Source organism: Lissotriton helveticus, chromosome 1_1 (genome assembly GCF_964261635.1).
Source record: "Lissotriton helveticus chromosome 1_1, aLisHel1.1, whole genome shotgun sequence".
In the NCBI taxonomy this organism is placed as follows: Eukaryota; Metazoa; Chordata; class Amphibia; order Caudata; family Salamandridae; genus Lissotriton; species Lissotriton helveticus.
Window position 1 is genome coordinate 217,602,805 of NC_136057.1, and position 20,735 is coordinate 217,623,539.

A 20,735-nucleotide genomic window follows, 5' to 3' on the forward strand; every position below is an offset into this window, starting at 1 on the left:
CAGATTAAAAGTCTGATGCTCTCCCGACTGAGCTACCCAGGCTCGGACAGGTCACTCCACAAAATGACCTTATCAACATTTGGAAGTGTCCCAACTATCACTACGTTTCTTAAGATGGTTGCCGGTATTAAGTACTGAATACGCGGAATATAATAATGAATTGGTACTTCAAGCATTTGAAATCTCTTCAGTAAATTTAACCTTATTGTAAGTCCTGAAATTGCTACTATCTCATTTTTTTTGCTGACTTAGAATTCATATGTTTTTATTGACATTGTAAAATTAAGGAAGGGCCCAAAATCTTACTTCTGAGTAAATTACATTTTCATAAGTACAGCTGCCAATTTCCTCTTCTGCAAAGATTGCGTAACTTGAATAGTATCTATTTAAAATAGACTTCCTTTCAATGCCCTTTTTGGTGAAGCAGAAGCATGCATGCACTGTTTATTACTCTTTTAAACAGTTATGAAATAAATAGGGATAAAACTGACTCTGGTGGGATTCGAACCCACAACCTTTGAATATCTTTTTTACATTCACCTAGAAGTCCAATGCGCTATCCATTGCGCCACAGAGCCAATACGCTCTGATGAGGTGCAGAGATATTCTGAAATGAAATAATGTTGATCAGCTTTATAAAGTTCATTTGATACTATAACCATGGATTTATTTTGAATATTGAATTGGGGAAATTATATTCACCGTCTCAAGTTACATGATACCTTAGGTAAATCTACGTACGACTTAAGTTTAGTCAAATGGCACATGATATATGAGGCAGATGTGCATTTCACAACTCCATGAAAGACATTTTTGCAATTTTAGTAATGGAATATCTTATTCGTCATGCAGGGGAACACAAAAAGAGCATCCAATTAGAGTAATTTTTCTTTAAAGGAAGCACCCGCCTGTACAGGGACTTGAACCCTGGTTCCTCAGATTAAAAGTCTGATGCTCTACCGACTGAGCTATCCAGGCTCTGCTATACTCTGTCTTAAAAACAGCTAAACAAATGTGGACGTACACTGACCTACACTCTGTGTATTAATATGGTTACATACATTAGCAATCAAATTTGTAGAGTTTAATAACAAATTGATGTTTTAACCCCTTCCATGCTCATGACGAGCTCAGCTCGTCGTGCAGTACACTTGTCGTGTGCTTATGACGAGCTGAGCTCGTCATGAACAATGGATTTACAGATCATTCAGCACAGGAGGAAAATCTCCTGTAGCATTGAAGGTGTTAAGCATTTGAAATTTCAGCAGCACACGTAATCCATTTTAAATCCTGAAATTTGTACTATCTCATTTTCGGCTGACTTAGAAATCATGTGTCTAAAATGACATTGTGAAATCAATAAAGTGCCAAATACTATTACTACCTACTAAATTACATTTTCAGCAGTATCTTTGGGAATTTCCTCTTGGGCATAGATTATGCAATGTTTTCAAAGCAAACAGTCTCTGTTTAAGTAGACTTTCTTTCACTGCCATGTTGGTAAATGTTTCTGGTGATGCAGACGCAGGCATTGCTTGTTACTGTTTCAATTAGTTATAAAATAAGAGGAGGGATAAAATTGACCCAGCTGGTGTTTGGACACAAAGCCTTTGAATGCTTTTGCTACATTCGTCTAGGACTCCAAGCCGCTATCCATTGCACTAGAGATCCGACCTGATTCAACACGGTGATCAGAGATTCACAAATAAAAAGATGACCTATCAGCTGTTGACCAACTTTATCAAGTTAATCGGACACTACCTTACATTTTGAACATTGAATTGGGTAAAAGATAATCAACAAACTACATGATACAGTTTGGGTAAGTCTTCTTAACCCTTGTCAAAGAATGTAGAAGACAGATGGGTATGTAATGACTTGATTAAGACGTTTTTGGGAAACATCTCTAATAGGACTCCCCATTCATTGGATCCTGAAAAGAGTATGCAATTGATATACCTTTTCTTTAACCAAGCCGCCTGAACAGGGACTTGAACCCTGGGCCCTCAGATTAAAAGTCTGATGCTCTCCCGACTGAGCTACCCAGGCTCGGACAGGTCACTCCACAAAATGACCTTATCAACATTTGGAAGTGTCCCAACTATCACTACGTTTCTTAAGATGGTTGCCGGTATTAAGTACTGAATACGCGGAATATAATAATGAATTGGTACTTCAAGCATTTGAAATCTCTTCAGTAAATTTAACCTTATTGTAAGTCCTGAAATTGCTACTATCTCATTTTTTTTGCTGACTTAGAATTCATATGTTTTTATTGACATTGTAAAATTAAGGAAGGGCCCAAAATCTTACTTCTGAGTAAATTACATTTTCATAAGTACAGCTGCCAATTTCCTCTTCTGCAAAGATTGCGTAACTTGAATAGTATCTATTTAAAATAGACTTCCTTTCAATGCCCTTTTTGGTGAAGCAGAAGCATGCATGCACTGTTTATTACTCTTTTAAACAGTTATGAAATAAATAGGGATAAAACTGACTCTGGTGGGATTCGAACCCACAACCTTTGAATATCTTTTTTACATTCACCTAGAAGTCCAATGCGCTATCCATTGCGCCACAGAGCCAATACGCTCTGATGAGGTGCAGAGATATTCTGAAATGAAATAATGTTGATCAGCTTTATAAAGTTCATTTGATACTATAACCATGGATTTATTTTGAATATTGAATTGGGGAAATTATATTCACCGTCTCAAGTTACATGATACCTTAGGTAAATCTACGTACGACTTAAGTTTAGTCAAATGGCACATGATATATGAGGCAGATGTGCATTTCACAACTCCATGAAAGACATTTTTGCAATTTTAGTAATGGAATATCTTATTCGTCATGCAGGGGAACACAAAAAGAGCATCCAATTAGAGTAATTTTTCTTTAAAGGAAGCACCCGCCTGTACAGGGACTTGAACCCTGGTTCCTCAGATTAAAAGTCTGATGCTCTACCGACTGAGCTATCCAGGCTCTGCTATACTCTGTCTTAAAAACAGCTAAACAAATGTGGACGTACACTGACCTACACTCTGTGTATTAATATGGTTACATACATTAGCAATCAAATTTGTAGAGTTTAATAACAAATTGATGTTTTAACCCCTTCCATGCTCATGACGAGCTCAGCTCGTCGTGCAGTACACTTGTCGTGTGCTTATGACGAGCTGAGCTCGTCATGAACAATGGATTTACAGATCATTCAGCAGAGGAGGAAAATCTCCTGTAGCATTGAAGGTGTTAAGCATTTGAAATTTCAGCAGCACACGTAATCCATTTTAAATCCTGAAATTTGTACTATCTCATTTTCGGCTGACTTAGAAATCATGTGTCTAAAATGACATTGTGAAATCAATAAAGTGCCAAATACTATTACTACCTACTAAATTACATTTTCAGCAGTATCTTTGGGAATTTCCTCTTGGGCATAGATTATGCAATGTTTTCAAAGCAAACAGTCTCTGTTTAAGTAGACTTTCTTTCACTGCCATGTTGGTAAATGTTTCTGGTGATGCAGACGCAGGCATTGCTTGTTACTGTTTCAATTAGTTATAAAATAAGAGGAGGGATAAAATTGACCCAGCTGGTGTTTGAACACAAAGCCTTTGAATGCTTTTGCTACATTCGTCTAGGACTCCAAGCCGCTATCCATTGCACTAGAGATCCGACCTGATTCAACACGGTGATCAGAGATTCACAAATAAAAAGATGACCTATCAGCTGTTGACCAACTTTATCAAGTTAATCGGACACTACCTTACATTTTGAACATTGAATTGGGTAAAAGAAAATCAACAAACTACATGATACAGTTTGGGTAAGTCTTCTTAACCCTTGTCAAAGAATGTAGAAGACAGATGGGTATGTAATGACTTGATTAAGACGTTTTTGGGAAACATCTCTAATAGGACTCCCCATTCATTGGATCCTGAAAAGAGTATGCAATTGATATACCTTTTCTTTAACCAAGCCGCCTGAACAGGGACTTGAACCCTGGGCCCTCAGATTAAAAGTCTGATGCTCTCCCGACTGAGCTACCCAGGCTCGGACAGGTCACTCCACAAAATGACCTTATCAACATTTGGAAGTGTCCCAACTATCACTATGTTTCTTAAGATGGTTGCCGGTATTAAGTACTGAATACGCGGAATATAATAATGAATTGGTACTTCAAGCATTTGAAATCTCTTCAGTAAATTTAACCTTATTGTAAGTCCTGAAATTGCTACTATCTCATTTTTTTTGCTGACTTAGAATTCATATGTTTTTATTGACATTGTAAAATTAAGGAAGGGCCCAAAATCTTACTTCTGAGTAAATTACATTTTCATAAGTACAGCTGCCAATTTCCTCTTCTGCAAAGATTGCGTAACTTGAATAGTATCTATTTAAAATAGACTTCCTTTCACTGCCCTTTTTGGTGAAGCAGAAGCATGCATGCACTGTTTATTACTCTTTTAAACAGTTATGAAATAAATAGGGATAAAACTGACTCTGGTGGGATTCGAACCCACAACCTTTGAATATCTTTTTTACATTCACCTAGAAGTCCAATGCGCTATCCATTGCGCCACAGAGCCAATACGCTCTGATGAGGTGCAGAGATATTCTGAAATGAAATAATGTTGATCAGCTTTATAAAGTTCATTTGATACTATAACCATGGATTTATTTTGAATATTGAATTGGGGAAATTATATTCACCGTCTCAAGTTACATGATACCTTAGGTAAATCTACGTACGACTTAAGTTTAGTCAAATGGCACATGATATATGAGGCAGATGTGCATTTCACAACTCCATGAAAGACATTTTTGCAATTTTAGTAATGGAATATCTTATTCGTCATGCAGGGGAACACAAAAAGAGCATCCAATTAGAGTAATTTTTCTTTAAAGGAAGCACCCGCCTGTACAGGGACTTGAACCCTGGTTCCTCAGATTAAAAGTCTGATGCTCTACCGACTGAGCTATCCAGGCTCTGCTATACTCTGTCTTAAAAACAGCTAAACAAATGTGGACGTACACTGACCTACACTCTGTGTATTAATATGGTTACATACATTAGCAATCAAATTTGTAGAGTTTAATAACAAATTGATGTTTTAACCCCTTCCATGCTCATGACGAGCTCAGCTCGTCGTGCAGTACACTTGTCGTGTGCTTATGACGAGCTGAGCTCGTCATGAACAATGGATTTACAGATCATTCAGCACAGGAGGAAAATCTCCTGTAGCATTGAAGGTGTTAAGCATTTGAAATTTCAGCAGCACACGTAATCCATTTTAAATCCTGAAATTTGTACTATCTCATTTTCGGCTGACTTAGAAATCATGTGTCTAAAATGACATTGTGAAATCAATAAAGTGCCAAATACTATTACTACCTACTAAATTACATTTTCAGCAGTATCTTTGGGAATTTCCTCTTGGGCATAGATTATGCAATGTTTTCAAAGCAAACAGTCTCTGTTTAAGTAGACTTTCTTTCACTGCCATGTTGGTAAATGTTTCTGGTGATGCAGACGCAGGCATTGCTTGTTACTGTTTCAATTAGTTATAAAATAAGAGGAGGGATAAAATTGACCCAGCTGGTGTTTGAACACAAAGCCTTTGAATGCTTTTGCTACATTCGTCTAGGACTCCAAGCCGCTATCCATTGCACTAGAGATCCGACCTGATTCAACACGGTGATCAGAGATTCACAAATAAAAAGATGACCTATCAGCTGTTGACCAACTTTATCAAGTTAATCGGACACTACCTTACATTTTGAACATTGAATTGGGTAAAAGATAATCAACAAACTACATGATACAGTTTGGGTAAGTCTTCTTAACCCTTGTCAAAGAATGTAGAAGACAGATGGGTATGTAATGACTTGATTAAGACGTTTTTGGGAAACATCTCTAATAGGACTCCCCATTCATTGGATCCTGAAAAGAGTATGCAATTGATATACCTTTTCTTTAACCAAGCCGCCTGAACAGGGACTTGAACCCTGGGCCCTCAGATTAAAAGTCTGATGCTCTCCCGACTGAGCTACCCAGGCTCGGACAGGTCACTCCACAAAATGACCTTATCAACATTTGGAAGTGTCCCAACTATCACTACGTTTCTTAAGATGGTTGCCGGTATTAAGTACTGAATACGCGGAATATAATAATGAATTGGTACTTCAAGCATTTGAAATCTCTTCAGTAAATTTAACCTTATTGTAAGTCCTGAAATTGCTACTATCTCATTTTTTTTGCTGACTTAGAATTCATATGTTTTTATTGACATTGTAAAATTAAGGAAGGGCCCAAAATCTTACTTCTGAGTAAATTACATTTTCATAAGTACAGCTGCCAATTTCCTCTTCTGCAAAGATTGCGTAACTTGAATAGTATCTATTTAAAATAGACTTCCTTTCACTGCCCTTTTTGGTGAAGCAGAAGCATGCATGCACTGTTTATTACTCTTTTAAACAGTTATGAAATAAATAGGGATAAAACTGACTCTGGTGGGATTCGAACCCACAACATTTGAATATCTTTTTTACATTCACCTAGAAGTCCAATGCGCTATCCATTGCGCCACAGAGCCAATACGCTCTGATGAGGTGCAGAGATATTCTGAAATGAAATAATGTTGATCAGCTTTATAAAGTTCATTTGATACTATAACCATGGATTTATTTTGAATATTGAATTGGGGAAATTATATTCACCGTCTCAAGTTACATGATACCTTAGGTAAATCTACGTACGACTTAAGTTTAGTCAAATGGCACATGATATATGAGGCAGATGTGCATTTCACAACTCCATGAAAGACATTTTTGCAATTTTAGTAAAGGAATATCTTATTCGTCATGCAGGGGAACACAAAAAGAGCATCCAATTAGAGTAATTTTTCTTTAAAGGAAGCACCCGCCTGAACAGGGACTTGAACCCTGGTTCCTCAGATTAAAAGTCTGATGCTCTACCGCATGAGCTATCCAGGCTCTGCTATACTCTGTCTTAAAAACAGCTAAACAAATGTGGACGTACACTGACCTACACTCTGTGTATTAATATGGTTACATACATTAGCAATCAAATTTGTAGAGTTTAATAACAAATTGATGTTTTAACCCCTTCCATGCTCATGACGAGCTCAGCTCGTCGTGCAGTACACTTGTCGTGTGCTTATGACGAGCTGAGCTCGTCATGAACAATGGATTTACAGATCATTCAGCACAGGAGGAAAATCTCCTGTAGCATTGAAGGTGTTAAGCATTTGAAATTTCAGCAGCACACGTAATCCATTTTAAATCCTGAAATTTGTACTATCTCATTTTCGGCTGACTTAGAAATCATGTGTCTAAAATGACATTGTGAAATCAATAAAGTGCCAAATACTATTACTACCTACTAAATTACATTTTCAGCAGTATCTTTGGGAATTTCCTCTTGGGCATAGATTATGCAATGTTTTCAAAGCAAACAGTCTCTGTTTAAGTAGACTTTCTTTCACTGCCATGTTGGTAAATGTTTCTGGTGATGCAGACGCAGGCATTGCTTGTTACTGTTTCAATTAGTTATAAAATAAGAGGAGGGATAAAATTGACCCAGCTGGTGTTTGAACACAAAGCCTTTGAATGCTTTTGCTACATTCGTCTAGGACTCCAAGCCGCTATCCATTGCACTAGAGATCCGACCTGATTCAACACGGTGATCAGAGATTCACAAATAAAAAGATGACCTATCAGCTGTTGACCAACTTTATCAAGTTAATCGGACACTACCTTACATTTTGAACATTGAATTGGGTAAAAGATAATCAACAAACTACATGATACAGTTTGGGTAAGTCTTCTTAACCCTTGTCAAAGAATGTAGAAGACAGATGGGTATGTAATGACTTGATTAAGACGTTTTTGGGAAACATCTCTAATAGGACTCCCCATTCATTGGATCCTGAAAAGAGTATGCAATTGATATACCTTTTCTTTAACCAAGCCGCCTGAACAGGGACTTGAACCCTGGGCCCTCAGATTAAAAGTCTGATGCTCTCCCGACTGAGCTACCCAGGCTCGGACAGGTCACTCCACAAAATGACCTTATCAACATTTGGAAGTGTCCCAACTATCACTACGTTTCTTAAGATGGTTGCCGGTATTAAGTACTGAATACGCGGAATATAATAATGAATTGGTACTTCAAGCATTTGAAATCTCTTCAGTAAATTTAACCTTATTGTAAGTCCTGAAATTGCTACTATCTCATTTTTTTTGCTGACTTAGAATTCATATGTTTTTATTGACATTGTAAAATTAAGGAAGGGCCCAAAATCTTACTTCTGAGTAAATTACATTTTCATAAGTACAGCTGCCAATTTCCTCTTCTGCAAAGATTGCGTAACTTGAATAGTATCTATTTAAAATAGACTTCCTTTCACTGCCCTTTTTGGTGAAGCAGAAGCATGCATGCACTGTTTATTACTCTTTTAAACAGTTATGAAATAAATAGGGATAAAACTGACTCTGGTGGGATTCGAACCCACAACATTTGAATATCTTTTTTACATTCACCTAGAAGTCCAATGCGCTATCCATTGCGCCACAGAGCCAATACGCTCTGATGAGGTGCAGAGATATTCTGAAATGAAATAATGTTGATCAGCTTTATAAAGTTCATTTGATACTATAACCATGGATTTATTTTGAATATTGAATTGGGGAAATTATATTCACCGTCTCAAGTTACATGATACCTTAGGTAAATCTACGTACGACTTAAGTTTAGTCAAATGGCACATGATATATGAGGCAGATGTGCATTTCACAACTCCATGAAAGACATTTTTGCAATTTTAGTAAAGGAATATCTTATTCGTCATGCAGGGGAACACAAAAAGAGCATCCAATTAGAGTAATTTTTCTTTAAAGGAAGCACCCGCCTGAACAGGGACTTGAACCCTGGTTCCTCAGATTAAAAGTCTGATGCTCTACCGCATGAGCTATCCAGGCTCTGCTATACTCTGTCTTAAAAACAGCTAAACAAATGTGGACGTACACTGACCTACACTCTGTGTATTAATATGGTTACATACATTAGCAATCAAATTTGTAGAGTTTAATAACAAATTGATGTTTTAACCCCTTCCATGCTCATGACGAGCTCAGCTCGTCGTGCAGTACACTTGTCGTGTGCTTATGACGAGCTGAGCTCGTCATGAACAATGGATTTACAGATCATTCAGCACAGGAGGAAAATCTCCTGTAGCATTGAAGGTGTTAAGCATTTGAAATTTCAGCAGCACACGTAATCCATTTTAAATCCTGAAATTTGTACTATCTCATTTTCGGCTGACTTAGAAATCATGTGTCTAAAATGACATTGTGAAATCAATAAAGTGCCAAATACTATTACTACCTACTAAATTACATTTTCAGCAGTATCTTTGGGAATTTCCTCTTGGGCATAGATTATGCAATGTTTTCAAAGCAAACAGTCTCTGTTTAAGTAGACTTTCTTTCACTGCCATGTTGGTAAATGTTTCTGGTGATGCAGACGCAGGCATTGCTTGTTACTGTTTCAATTAGTTATAAAATAAGAGGAGGGATAAAATTGACCCAGCTGGTGTTTGAACACAAAGCCTTTGAATGCTTTTGCTACATTCGTCTAGGACTCCAAGCCGCTATCCATTGCACTAGAGATCCGACCTGATTCAACACGGTGATCAGAGATTCACAAATAAAAAGATGACCTATCAGCTGTTGACCAACTTTATCAAGTTAATCGGACACTACCTTACATTTTGAACATTGAATTGGGTAAAAGATAATCAACAAACTACATGATACAGTTTGGGTAAGTCTTCTTAACCCTTGTCAAAGAATGTAGAAGACAGATGGGTATGTAATGACTTGATTAAGACGTTTTTGGGAAACATCTCTAATAGGACTCCCCATTCATTGGATCCTGAAAAGAGTATGCAATTGATATACCTTTTCTTTAACCAAGCCGCCTGAACAGGGACTTGAACCCTGGGCCCTCAGATTAAAAGTCTGATGCTCTCCCGACTGAGCTACCCAGGCTCGGACAGGTCACTCCACAAAATGACCTTATCAACATTTGGAAGTGTCCCAACTATCACTACGTTTCTTAAGATGGTTGCCGGTATTAAGTACTGAATACGCGGAATATAATAATGAATTGGTACTTCAAGCATTTGAAATCTCTTCAGTAAATTTAACCTTATTGTAAGTCCTGAAATTGCTACTATCTCATTTTTTTTGCTGACTTAGAATTCATATGTTTTTATTGACATTGTAAAATTAAGGAAGGGCCCAAAATCTTACTTCTGAGTAAATTACATTTTCATAAGTACAGCTGCCAATTTCCTCTTCTGCAAAGATTGCGTAACTTGAATAGTATCTATTTAAAATAGACTTCCTTTCACTGCCCTTTTTGGTGAAGCAGAAGCATGCATGCACTGTTTATTACTCTTTTAAACAGTTATGAAATAAATAGGGATAAAACTGACTCTGGTGGGATTCGAACCCACAACATTTGAATATCTTTTTTACATTCACCTAGAAGTCCAATGCGCTATCCATTGCGCCACAGAGCCAATACGCTCTGATGAGGTGCAGAGATATTCTGAAATGAAATAATGTTGATCAGCTTTATAAAGTTCATTTGATACTATAACCATGGATTTATTTTGAATATTGAATTGGGGAAATTATATTCACCGTCTCAAGTTACATGATACCTTAGGTAAATCTACGTACGACTTAAGTTTAGTCAAATGGCACATGATATATGAGGCAGATGTGCATTTCACAACTCCATGAAAGACATTTTTGCAATTTTAGTAAAGGAATATCTTATTCGTCATGCAGGGGAACACAAAAAGAGCATCCAATTAGAGTAATTTTTCTTTAAAGGAAGCACCCGCCTGAACAGGGACTTGAACCCTGGTTCCTCAGATTAAAAGTCTGATGCTCTACCGACTGAGCTATCCAGGCTCTGCTATACTCTGTCTTAAAAACAGCTAAACAAATGTGGACGTACACTGACCTACACTCTGTGTATTAATATGGTTACATACATTAGCAATCAAATTTGTAGAGTTTAATAACAAATTGATGTTTTAACCCCTTCCATGCTCATGACGAGCTCAGCTCGTCGTGCAGTACACTTGTCGTGTGCTTATGACGAGCTGAGCTCGTCATGAACAATGGATTTACAGATCATTCAGCACAGGAGGAAAATCTCCTGTAGCATTGAAGGTGTTAAGCATTTGAAATTTCAGCAGCACACGTAATCCATTTTAAATCCTGAAATTTGTACTATCTCATTTTCGGCTGACTTAGAAATCATGTGTCTAAAATGACATTGTGAAATCAATAAAGTGCCAAATACTATTACTACCTACTAAATTACATTTTCAGCAGTATCTTTGGGAATTTCCTCTTGGGCATAGATTATGCAATGTTTTCAAAGCAAACAGTCTCTGTTTAAGTAGACTTTCTTTCACTGCCATGTTGGTAAATGTTTCTGGTGATGCAGACGCAGGCATTGCTTGTTACTGTTTCAATTAGTTATAAAATAAGAGGAGGGATAAAATTGACCCAGCTGGTGTTTGAACACAAAGCCTTTGAATGCTTTTGCTACATTCGTCTAGGACTCCAAGCCGCTATCCATTGCACTAGAGATCCGACCTGATTCAACACGGTGATCAGAGATTCACAAATAAAAAGATGACCTATCAGCTGTTGACCAACTTTATCAAGTTAATCGGACACTACCTTACATTTTGAACATTGAATTGGGTAAAAGATAATCAACAAACTACATGATACAGTTTGGGTAAGTCTTCTTAACCCTTGTCAAAGAATGTAGAAGACAGATGGGTATGTAATGACTTGATTAAGACGTTTTTGGGAAACATCTCTAATAGGACTCCCCATTCATTGGATCCTGAAAAGAGTATGCAATTGATATACCTTTTCTTTAACCAAGCCGCCTGAACAGGGACTTGAACCCTGGGCCCTCAGATTAAAAGTCTGATGCTCTCCCGACTGAGCTACCCAGGCTCGGACAGGTCACTCCACAAAATGACCTTATCAACATTTGGAAGTGTCCCAACTATCACTACGTTTCTTAAGATGGTTGCCGGTATTAAGTACTGAATACGCGGAATATAATAATGAATTGGTACTTCAAGCATTTGAAATCTCTTCAGTAAATTTAACCTTATTGTAAGTCCTGAAATTGCTACTATCTCATTTTTTTTGCTGACTTAGAATTCATATGTTTTTATTGACATTGTAAAATTAAGGAAGGGCCCAAAATCTTACTTCTGAGTAAATTACATTTTCATAAGTACAGCTGCCAATTTCCTCTTCTGCAAAGATTGCGTAACTTGAATAGTATCTATTTAAAATAGACTTCCTTTCACTGCCCTTTTTGGTGAAGCAGAAGCATGCATGCACTGTTTATTACTCTTTTAAACAGTTATGAAATAAATAGGGATAAAACTGACTCTGGTGGGATTCGAACCCACAACATTTGAATATCTTTTTTACATTCACCTAGAAGTCCAATGCGCTATCCATTGCGCCACAGAGCCAATACGCTCTGATGAGGTGCAGAGATATTCTGAAATGAAATAATGTTGATCAGCTTTATAAAGTTCATTTGATACTATAACCATGGATTTATTTTGAATATTGAATTGGGGAAATTATATTCACCGTCTCAAGTTACATGATACCTTAGGTAAATCTACGTACGACTTAAGTTTAGTCAAATGGCACATGATATATGAGGCAGATGTGCATTTCACAACTCCATGAAAGACATTTTTGCAATTTTAGTAAAGGAATATCTTATTCGTCATGCAGGGGAACACAAAAAGAGCATCCAATTAGAGTAATTTTTCTTTAAAGGAAGCACCCGCCTGAACAGGGACTTGAACCCTGGTTCCTCAGATTAAAAGTCTGATGCTCTACCGACTGAGCTATCCAGGCTCTGCTATACTCTGTCTTAAAAACAGCTAAACAAATGTGGACGTACACTGACCTACACTCTGTGTATTAATATGGTTACATACATTAGCAATCAAATTTGTAGAGTTTAATAACAAATTGATGTTTTAACCCCTTCCATGCTCATGACGAGCTCAGCTCGTCGTGCAGTACACTTGTCGTGTGCTTATGACGAGCTGAGCTCGTCATGAACAATGGATTTACAGATCATTCAGCACAGGAGGAAAATCTCCTGTAGCATTGAAGGTGTTAAGCATTTGAAATTTCAGCAGCACACGTAATCCATTTTAAATCCTGAAATTTGTACTATCTCATTTTCGGCTGACTTAGAAATCATGTGTCTAAAATGACATTGTGAAATCAATAAAGTGCCAAATACTATTACTACCTACTAAATTACATTTTCAGCAGTATCTTTGGGAATTTCCTCTTGGGCATAGATTATGCAATGTTTTCAAAGCAAACAGTCTCTGTTTAAGTAGACTTTCTTTCACTGCCATGTTGGTAAATGTTTCTGGTGATGCAGACGCAGGCATTGCTTGTTACTGTTTCAATTAGTTATAAAATAAGAGGAGGGATAAAATTGACCCAGCTGGTGTTTGAACACAAAGCCTTTGAATGCTTTTGCTACATTCGTCTAGGACTCCAAGCCGCTATCCATTGCACTAGAGATCCGACCTGATTCAACACGGTGATCAGAGATTCACAAATAAAAAGATGACCTATCAGCTGTTGACCAACTTTATCAAGTTAATCGGACACTACCTTACATTTTGAACATTGAATTGGGTAAAAGATAATCAACAAACTACATGATACAGTTTGGGTAAGTCTTCTTAACCCTTGTCAAAGAATGTAGAAGACAGATGGGTATGTAATGACTTGATTAAGACGTTTTTGGGAAACATCTCTAATAGGACTCCCCATTCATTGGATCCTGAAAAGAGTATGCAATTGATATACCTTTTCTTTAACCAAGCCGCCTGAACAGGGACTTGAACCCTGGGCCCTCAGATTAAAAGTCTGATGCTCTCCCGACTGAGCTACCCAGGCTCGGACAGGTCACTCCACAAAATGACCTTATCAACATTTGGAAGTGTCCCAACTATCACTACGTTTCTTAAGATGGTTGCCGGTATTAAGTACTGAATACGCGGAATATAATAATGAATTGGTACTTCAAGCATTTGAAATCTCTTCAGTAAATTTAACCTTATTGTAAGTCCTGAAATTGCTACTATCTCATTTTTTTTGCTGACTTAGAATTCATATGTTTTTATTGACATTGTAAAATTAAGGAAGGGCCCAAAATCTTACTTCTGAGTAAATTACATTTTCATAAGTACAGCTGCCAATTTCCTCTTCTGCAAAGATTGCGTAACTTGAATAGTATCTATTTAAAATAGACTTCCTTTCACTGCCCTTTTTGGTGAAGCAGAAGCATGCATGCACTGTTTATTACTCTTTTAAACAGTTATGAAATAAATAGGGATAAAACTGACTCTGGTGGGATTCGAACCCACAACATTTGAATATCTTTTTTACATTCACCTAGAAGTCCAATGCGCTATCCATTGCGCCACAGAGCCAATACGCTCTGATGAGGTGCAGAGATATTCTGAAATGAAATAATGTTGATCAGCTTTATAAAGTTCATTTGATACTATAACCATGGATTTATTTTGAATATTGAATTGGGGAAATTATATTCACCGTCTCAAGTTACATGATACCTTAGGTAAATCTACGTACGACTTAAGTTTAGTCAAATGGCACATGATATATGAGGCAGATGTGCATTTCACAACTCCATGAAAGACATTTTTGCAATTTTAGTAAAGGAATATCTTATTCGTCATGCAGGGGAACACAAAAAGAGCATCCAATTAGAGTAATTTTTCTTTAAAGGAAGCACCCGCCTGAACAGGGACTTGAACCCTGGTTCCTCAGATTAAAAGTCTGATGCTCTACCGACTGAGCTATCCAGGCTCTGCTATACTCTGTCTTAAAAACAGCTAAACAAATGTGGACGTACACTGACCTACACTCTGTGTATTAATATGGTTACATACATTAGCAATCAAATTTGTAGAGTTTAATAACAAATTGATGTTTTAACCCCTTCCATGCTCATGACGAGCTCAGCTCGTCGTGCAGTACACTTGTCGTGTGCTTATGACGAGCTGAGCTCGTCATGAACAATGGATTTACAGATCATTCAGCACAGGAGGAAAATCTCCTGTAGCATTGAAGGTGTTAAGCATTTGAAATTTCAGCAGCACACGTAATCCATTTTAAATCCTGAAATTTGTACTATCTCATTTTCGGCTGACTTAGAAATCATGTGTCTAAAATGACATTGTGAAATCAATAAAGTGCCAAATACTATTACTACCTACTAAATTACATTTTCAGCAGTATCTTTGGGAATTTCCTCTTGGGCATAGATTATGCAATGTTTTCAAAGCAAACAGTCTCTGTTTAAGTAGACTTTCTTTCACTGCCATGTTGGTAAATGTTTCTGGTGATGCAGACGCAGGCATTGCTTGTTACTGTTTCAATTAGTTATAAAATAAGAGGAGGGATAAAATTGACCCAGCTGGTGTTTGAACACAAAGCCTTTGAATGCTTTTGCTACATTCGTCTAGGACTCCAAGCCGCTATCCATTGCACTAGAGATCCGACCTGATTCAACACGGTGATCAGAGATTCACAAATAAAAAGATGACCTATCAGCTGTTGACCAACTTTATCAAGTTAATCGGACACTACCTTACATTTTGAACATTGAATTGGGTAAAAGATAATCAACAAACTACATGATACAGTTTGGGTAAGTCTTCTTAACCCTTGTCAAAGAATGTAGAAGACAGATGGGTATGTAATGACTTGATTAAGACTTTTTTGAAACATCTCTAATAGGACTCCCCATTCATTGGATCCTGAAAAGAGTATGCAATTGATATACCTTTTCTTTAACCAAGCCGCCTGAACAGGGACTTGAACCCTGGGCCCTCAGATTAAAAGTCTGATGCTCTCCCGACTGAGCTACCCAGGCTCGGACAGGTCACTCCACAAAATGACCTTATCAACATTTGGAAGTGTCCCAACTATCACTACGTTTCTTAAGATGGTTGCCGGTATTAAGTACTGAATACGCGGAATATAATAATGAATTGGTACTTCAAGCATTTGAAATCTCTTCAGTAAATTTAACCTTATTGTAAGTCCTGAAATTGCTACTATCTCATTTTTTTTGCTGACTTAGAATTCATATGTTTTTATTGACATTGTAAAATTAAGGAAGGGCCCAAAATCTTACTTCTGAGTAAATTACATTTTCATAAGTACAGCTGCCAATTTCCTCTTCTGCAAAGATTGCGTAACTTGAATAGTATCTATTTAAAATAGACTTCCTTTCACTGCCCTTTTTGGTGAAGCAGAAGCATGCATGCACTGTTTATTACTCTTTTAAACAGTTATGAAATAAATAGGGATAAAACTGACTCTGGTGGGATTCGAACCCACAATCTTTGAATATCTTTTTTACATTCACCTAGAAGTCCAATGCGCTATCCATTGCGCCACAGAGCCAATACGCTCTGATGAGGTGCAGAGATATTCTGAAATGAAATAATGTTGATCAGCTTTATAAAGTTCATTTGATACTATAACCATGGATTTATTTTGAATATTGAATTGGGGAAATTATATTCACCGTCTCAAGTTACATGATACCTTAGGTAAATCTACGTACGACTTAAGTTTAGTCAAATGGCACATGATATATGAGGCAGATGTGCATTTCACAACTCCATGAAAGACGTTTTTGCAATTTTAGTAATGGAATATCTTATTCGTCATGCAGGGGAACACAAAAAGAGCATCCAATTAGAGTAATTTTTCTTTAAAGGAAGCACCCGCCTGAACAGGTACTTGAACCCTGGTTCCTCAGATTAAAAGTCTGATGCTCTACCGACTGAGCTATCCAGGCTCTGCTATACTCTGTCTTAAAAACAGCTAAACAAATGTGGACGTACACTGACCTACACTCTGTGTATTAATATGGTTACATACATTAGCAATCAAATTTGTAGAGTTTAATAACAAATTGATGTTTTAACCCCTTCCATGCTCATGACGAGCTCAGCTCGTCGTGCAGTACACTTGTCGTGTGCTTATGACGAGCTGAGCTCGTCATGAACAATGGATTTACAGATCATTCAGCACAGGAGGAAAATCTCCTGTAGCATTGAAGGTGTTAAGCATTTGAAATTTCAGCAGCACACGTAATCCATTTTAAATCCTGAAATTTGTACTATCTCATTTTCGGCTGACTTAGAAATCATGTGTCTAAAATGACATTGTGAAATCAATAAAGTGGCAAATACTATTACTACCTACTAAATTACATTTTCAGCAGTATCTTTGGGAATTTCCTCTTGGGCATAGATTATGCAATGTTTTCAAAGCAAACAGTCTCTGTTTAAGTAGACTTTCTTTCACTGCCATGTTGGTAAATGTTTCTGGTGATGCAGACGCAGGCATTGCTTGTTACTGTTTCAATTAGTTATAAAATAAGAGGAGGGATAAAATTGACCCAGCTGGTGTTTGAACACAAAGCCTTTGAATGCTTTTGCTACATTCGTCTAGGACTCCAAGCCGCTATCCATTGCACTAGAGATCCGACCTGATTCAACACGGTGATCAGAGATTCACAAATAAAAAGATGACCTATCAGCTGTTGACCAACTTTATCAAGTTAATCGGACACTACCTTACATTTTGAACATTGAATTGGGTAAAAGATAATCAACAAACTACATGATACAGTTTGGGTAAGTCTTCTTAACCCTTGTCAAAGAATGTAGAAGACAGATGGGTATGTAATGACTTGATTAAGACGTTTTTGGGAAACATCTCTAATAGGACTCCCCATTCATTGGATCCTGAAAAGAGTATGCAATTGATATACCTTTTCTTTAACCAAGCCGCCTGAACAGGGACTTGAACCCTGGGCCCTCAGATTAAAAGTCTGATGCTCTCCCGACTGAGCTACCCAGGCTCGGACAGGTCACTCCACAAAATGACCTTATCAACATTTGGAAGTGTCCCAACTATCACTACGTTTCTTAAGATGGTTGCCGGTATTAAGTACTGAATACGCGGAATATAATAATGAATTGGTACTTCAAGCATTTGAAATCTCTTCAGTAAATTTAACCTTATTGTAAGTCCTGAAATTGCTACTATCTCATTTTTTTTGCTGACTTAGAATTCATATGTTTTTATTGACATTGTAAAATTAAGGAAGGGCCCAAAATCTTACTTCTGAGTAAATTACATTTTCATAAGTACAGCTGCCAATTTCCTCTTCTGCAAAGATTGCGTAACTTGAATAGTATCTATTTAAAATAGACTTCCTTTCACTGCCCTTTTTGGTGAAGCAGAAGCATGCATGCACTGTTTATTACTCTTTTAAACAGTTATGAAATAAATAGGGATAAAACTGACTCTGGTGGGATTCGAACCCACAACATTTGAATATCTTTTTTACATTTACCTAGAAGTCCAATGCGCTATCCATTGCGCCACAGAGCCAATACGCTCTGATGAGGTGCAGAGATATTCTGAAATGAAATAATGTTGATCAGCTTTATAAAGTTCATTTGATACTATAACCATGGATTTATTTTGAATATTGAATTGGGGAAATTATATTCACCGTCTCAAGTTACATGATACCTTAGGTAAATCTACGTACGACTTAAGTTTAGTCAAATGGCACATGATATATGAGGCAGATGTGCATTTCACAACTCCATGAAAGACATTTTTGCAATTTTAGTAAAGGAATATCTTATTCGTCATGCAGGGGAACACAAAAAGAGCATCCAATTAGAGTAATTTTTCTTTAAAGGAAGCACCCGCCTGAACAGGGACTTGAACCCTGGTTCCTCAGATTAAAAGTCTGATGCTCTACCGACTGAGCTATCCAGGCTCTGCTATACTCTGTCTTAAAAACAGCTAAACAAATGTGGACGTACACTGACCTACACTCTGTGTATTAATATGGTTACATACATTAGCAATCAAATTTGTAGAGTTTAATAACAAATTGATGTTTTAACCCCTTCCATGCTCATGACGAGCTCAGCTCGTCGTGCAGTACACTTGTCGTGTGCTTATGACGAGCTGAGCTCGTCATGAACAATGGATTTACAGATCATTCAGCACAGGAGGAAAATCTCCTGTAGCATTGAAGGTGTTAAGCATTTGAAATTTCAGCAGCACACGTAATCCATTTTAAATCCTGAAATTTGTACTATCTCATTTTCGGCTGACTTAGAAATCATGTGTCTAAAATGACATTGTGAAATCAATAAAGTGCCAAATACTATTACTACCTACTAAATTACATTTTCAGCAGTATCTTTGGGAATTTCCTCTTGGGCATAGATTATGCAATGTTTTCAAAGCAAACAGTCTCTGTTTAAGTAGACTTTCTTTCACTGCCATGTTGGTAAATGTTTCTGGTGATGCAGACGCAGGCATTGCTTGTTACTGTTTCAATTAGTTATAAAATAAGAGGAGGGATAAAATTGACCCAGCTGGTGTTTGAACACAAAGCCTTTGAATGCTTTTGCTACATTCGTCTAGGACTCCAAGCCGCTATCCATTGCACTAGAGATCCGACCTGATTCAACACGGTGATCAGAGATTCACAAATAAAAAGATGACCTATCAGCTGTTGACCAACTTTATCAAGTTAATCGGACACTACCTTACATTTTGAACATTGAATTGGGTAAAAGATAATCAACAAACTACATGATACAGTTTGGGTAAGTCTTCTTAACCCTTGTCAAAGAATGTAGAAGACAGATGGGTATGTAATGACTTGATTAAGACTTTTTTGAAACATCTCTAATAGGACTCCCCATTCATTGGATCCTGAAAAGAGTATGCAATTGATATACCTTTTCTTTAACCAAGCCGCCTGAACAGGGACTTGAACCCTGGGCCCTCAGATTAAAAGTCTGATGCTCTCCCGACTGAGCTACCCAGGCTCGGACAGGTCACTCCACAAAATGACCTTATCAACATTTGGAAGTGTCCCAACTATCACTACGTTTCTTAAGATGGTTGCCGGTATTAAGTACTGAATACGCGGAATATAATAATGAATTGGTACTTCAAGCATTTGAAATCTCTTCAGTAAATTTAACCTTATTGTAAGTCCTGAAATTGCTACTATCTCATTTTTTTTGCTGACTTAGAATTCATATGTTTTTATTGACATTGTAAAATTAAGGAAGGGCCCAAAATCTTACTTCTGAGTAAATTACATTTTCATAAGTACAGCTGCCAATTTCCTCTTCTGCAAAGATTGCGTAACTTGAATAGTATCTATTTAAAATAGACTTCCTTTCACTGCCCTTTTTGGTGAAGCAGAAGCATGCATGCACTGTTTATTACTCTTTTAAACAGTTATGAAATAAATAGGGATAAAACTGACTCTGGTGGGATTCGAACCCACAATCTTTGAATATCTTTTTTACATTCACCTAGAAGTCCAATGCGCTATCCATTGCGCCACAGAGCCAATACGCTCTGATGAGGTGCAGAGATATTCTGAAATGAAATAATGTTGATCAGCTTTATAAAGTTCATTTGATACTATAACCATGGATTTA

The 20,735-nt window shown here is 37.2% G+C and overlaps 15 non-coding genes across 15 annotated transcripts; all 15 read right to left on the reverse strand.

The window, feature by feature from the left end:
- Positions 1-487: 487 nt before the first annotated feature.
- Positions 488-578, reverse strand: TRNAR-UCU (transfer RNA arginine (anticodon UCU)). The gene is given in 2 exon segments: positions 488-523; positions 542-578. It is a non-coding gene; the product is annotated as a tRNA-Arg (tRNA).
- Positions 579-2,494: 1,916 nt separating this feature from the next.
- On the reverse strand, positions 2,495-2,585 carry TRNAR-UCU (transfer RNA arginine (anticodon UCU)). The gene is given in 2 exon segments: positions 2,495-2,530; positions 2,549-2,585. It is a non-coding gene; the product is annotated as a tRNA-Arg (tRNA).
- A 1,916-nt stretch (positions 2,586-4,501) lies between these two features.
- TRNAR-UCU (transfer RNA arginine (anticodon UCU)) lies at positions 4,502-4,592 on the reverse strand. The gene is given in 2 exon segments: positions 4,502-4,537; positions 4,556-4,592. It is a non-coding gene; the product is annotated as a tRNA-Arg (tRNA).
- Positions 4,593-6,508: 1,916 nt separating this feature from the next.
- TRNAR-UCU (transfer RNA arginine (anticodon UCU)) lies at positions 6,509-6,599 on the reverse strand. The gene is given in 2 exon segments: positions 6,509-6,544; positions 6,563-6,599. It is a non-coding gene; the product is annotated as a tRNA-Arg (tRNA).
- A 1,916-nt stretch (positions 6,600-8,515) lies between these two features.
- Positions 8,516-8,606, reverse strand: TRNAR-UCU (transfer RNA arginine (anticodon UCU)). Its single transcript is given in 2 exon segments — positions 8,516-8,551; positions 8,570-8,606. It is a non-coding gene; the product is annotated as a tRNA-Arg (tRNA).
- Positions 8,607-10,522: 1,916 nt separating this feature from the next.
- TRNAR-UCU (transfer RNA arginine (anticodon UCU)) lies at positions 10,523-10,613 on the reverse strand. Its single transcript is given in 2 exon segments — positions 10,523-10,558; positions 10,577-10,613. It is a non-coding gene; the product is annotated as a tRNA-Arg (tRNA).
- A 327-nt stretch (positions 10,614-10,940) lies between these two features.
- TRNAK-UUU (transfer RNA lysine (anticodon UUU)) lies at positions 10,941-11,013 on the reverse strand. The gene has a single exon. It is a non-coding gene; the product is annotated as a tRNA-Lys (tRNA).
- Positions 11,014-12,529: 1,516 nt separating this feature from the next.
- Positions 12,530-12,620, reverse strand: TRNAR-UCU (transfer RNA arginine (anticodon UCU)). The gene is given in 2 exon segments: positions 12,530-12,565; positions 12,584-12,620. It is a non-coding gene; the product is annotated as a tRNA-Arg (tRNA).
- A 327-nt stretch (positions 12,621-12,947) lies between these two features.
- TRNAK-UUU (transfer RNA lysine (anticodon UUU)) lies at positions 12,948-13,020 on the reverse strand. Its single transcript has one exon. It is a non-coding gene; the product is annotated as a tRNA-Lys (tRNA).
- Positions 13,021-14,536: 1,516 nt separating this feature from the next.
- TRNAR-UCU (transfer RNA arginine (anticodon UCU)) lies at positions 14,537-14,627 on the reverse strand. Its single transcript is given in 2 exon segments — positions 14,537-14,572; positions 14,591-14,627. It is a non-coding gene; the product is annotated as a tRNA-Arg (tRNA).
- A 327-nt stretch (positions 14,628-14,954) lies between these two features.
- Positions 14,955-15,027, reverse strand: TRNAK-UUU (transfer RNA lysine (anticodon UUU)). Its single transcript has one exon. It is a non-coding gene; the product is annotated as a tRNA-Lys (tRNA).
- Positions 15,028-16,541: 1,514 nt separating this feature from the next.
- TRNAR-UCU (transfer RNA arginine (anticodon UCU)) lies at positions 16,542-16,632 on the reverse strand. Its single transcript is given in 2 exon segments — positions 16,542-16,577; positions 16,596-16,632. It is a non-coding gene; the product is annotated as a tRNA-Arg (tRNA).
- A 1,916-nt stretch (positions 16,633-18,548) lies between these two features.
- On the reverse strand, positions 18,549-18,639 carry TRNAR-UCU (transfer RNA arginine (anticodon UCU)). Its single transcript is given in 2 exon segments — positions 18,549-18,584; positions 18,603-18,639. It is a non-coding gene; the product is annotated as a tRNA-Arg (tRNA).
- Positions 18,640-18,966: 327 nt separating this feature from the next.
- On the reverse strand, positions 18,967-19,039 carry TRNAK-UUU (transfer RNA lysine (anticodon UUU)). The gene has a single exon. It is a non-coding gene; the product is annotated as a tRNA-Lys (tRNA).
- A 1,514-nt stretch (positions 19,040-20,553) lies between these two features.
- On the reverse strand, positions 20,554-20,644 carry TRNAR-UCU (transfer RNA arginine (anticodon UCU)). Its single transcript is given in 2 exon segments — positions 20,554-20,589; positions 20,608-20,644. It is a non-coding gene; the product is annotated as a tRNA-Arg (tRNA).
- Positions 20,645-20,735: the final 91 nt, after the last annotated feature.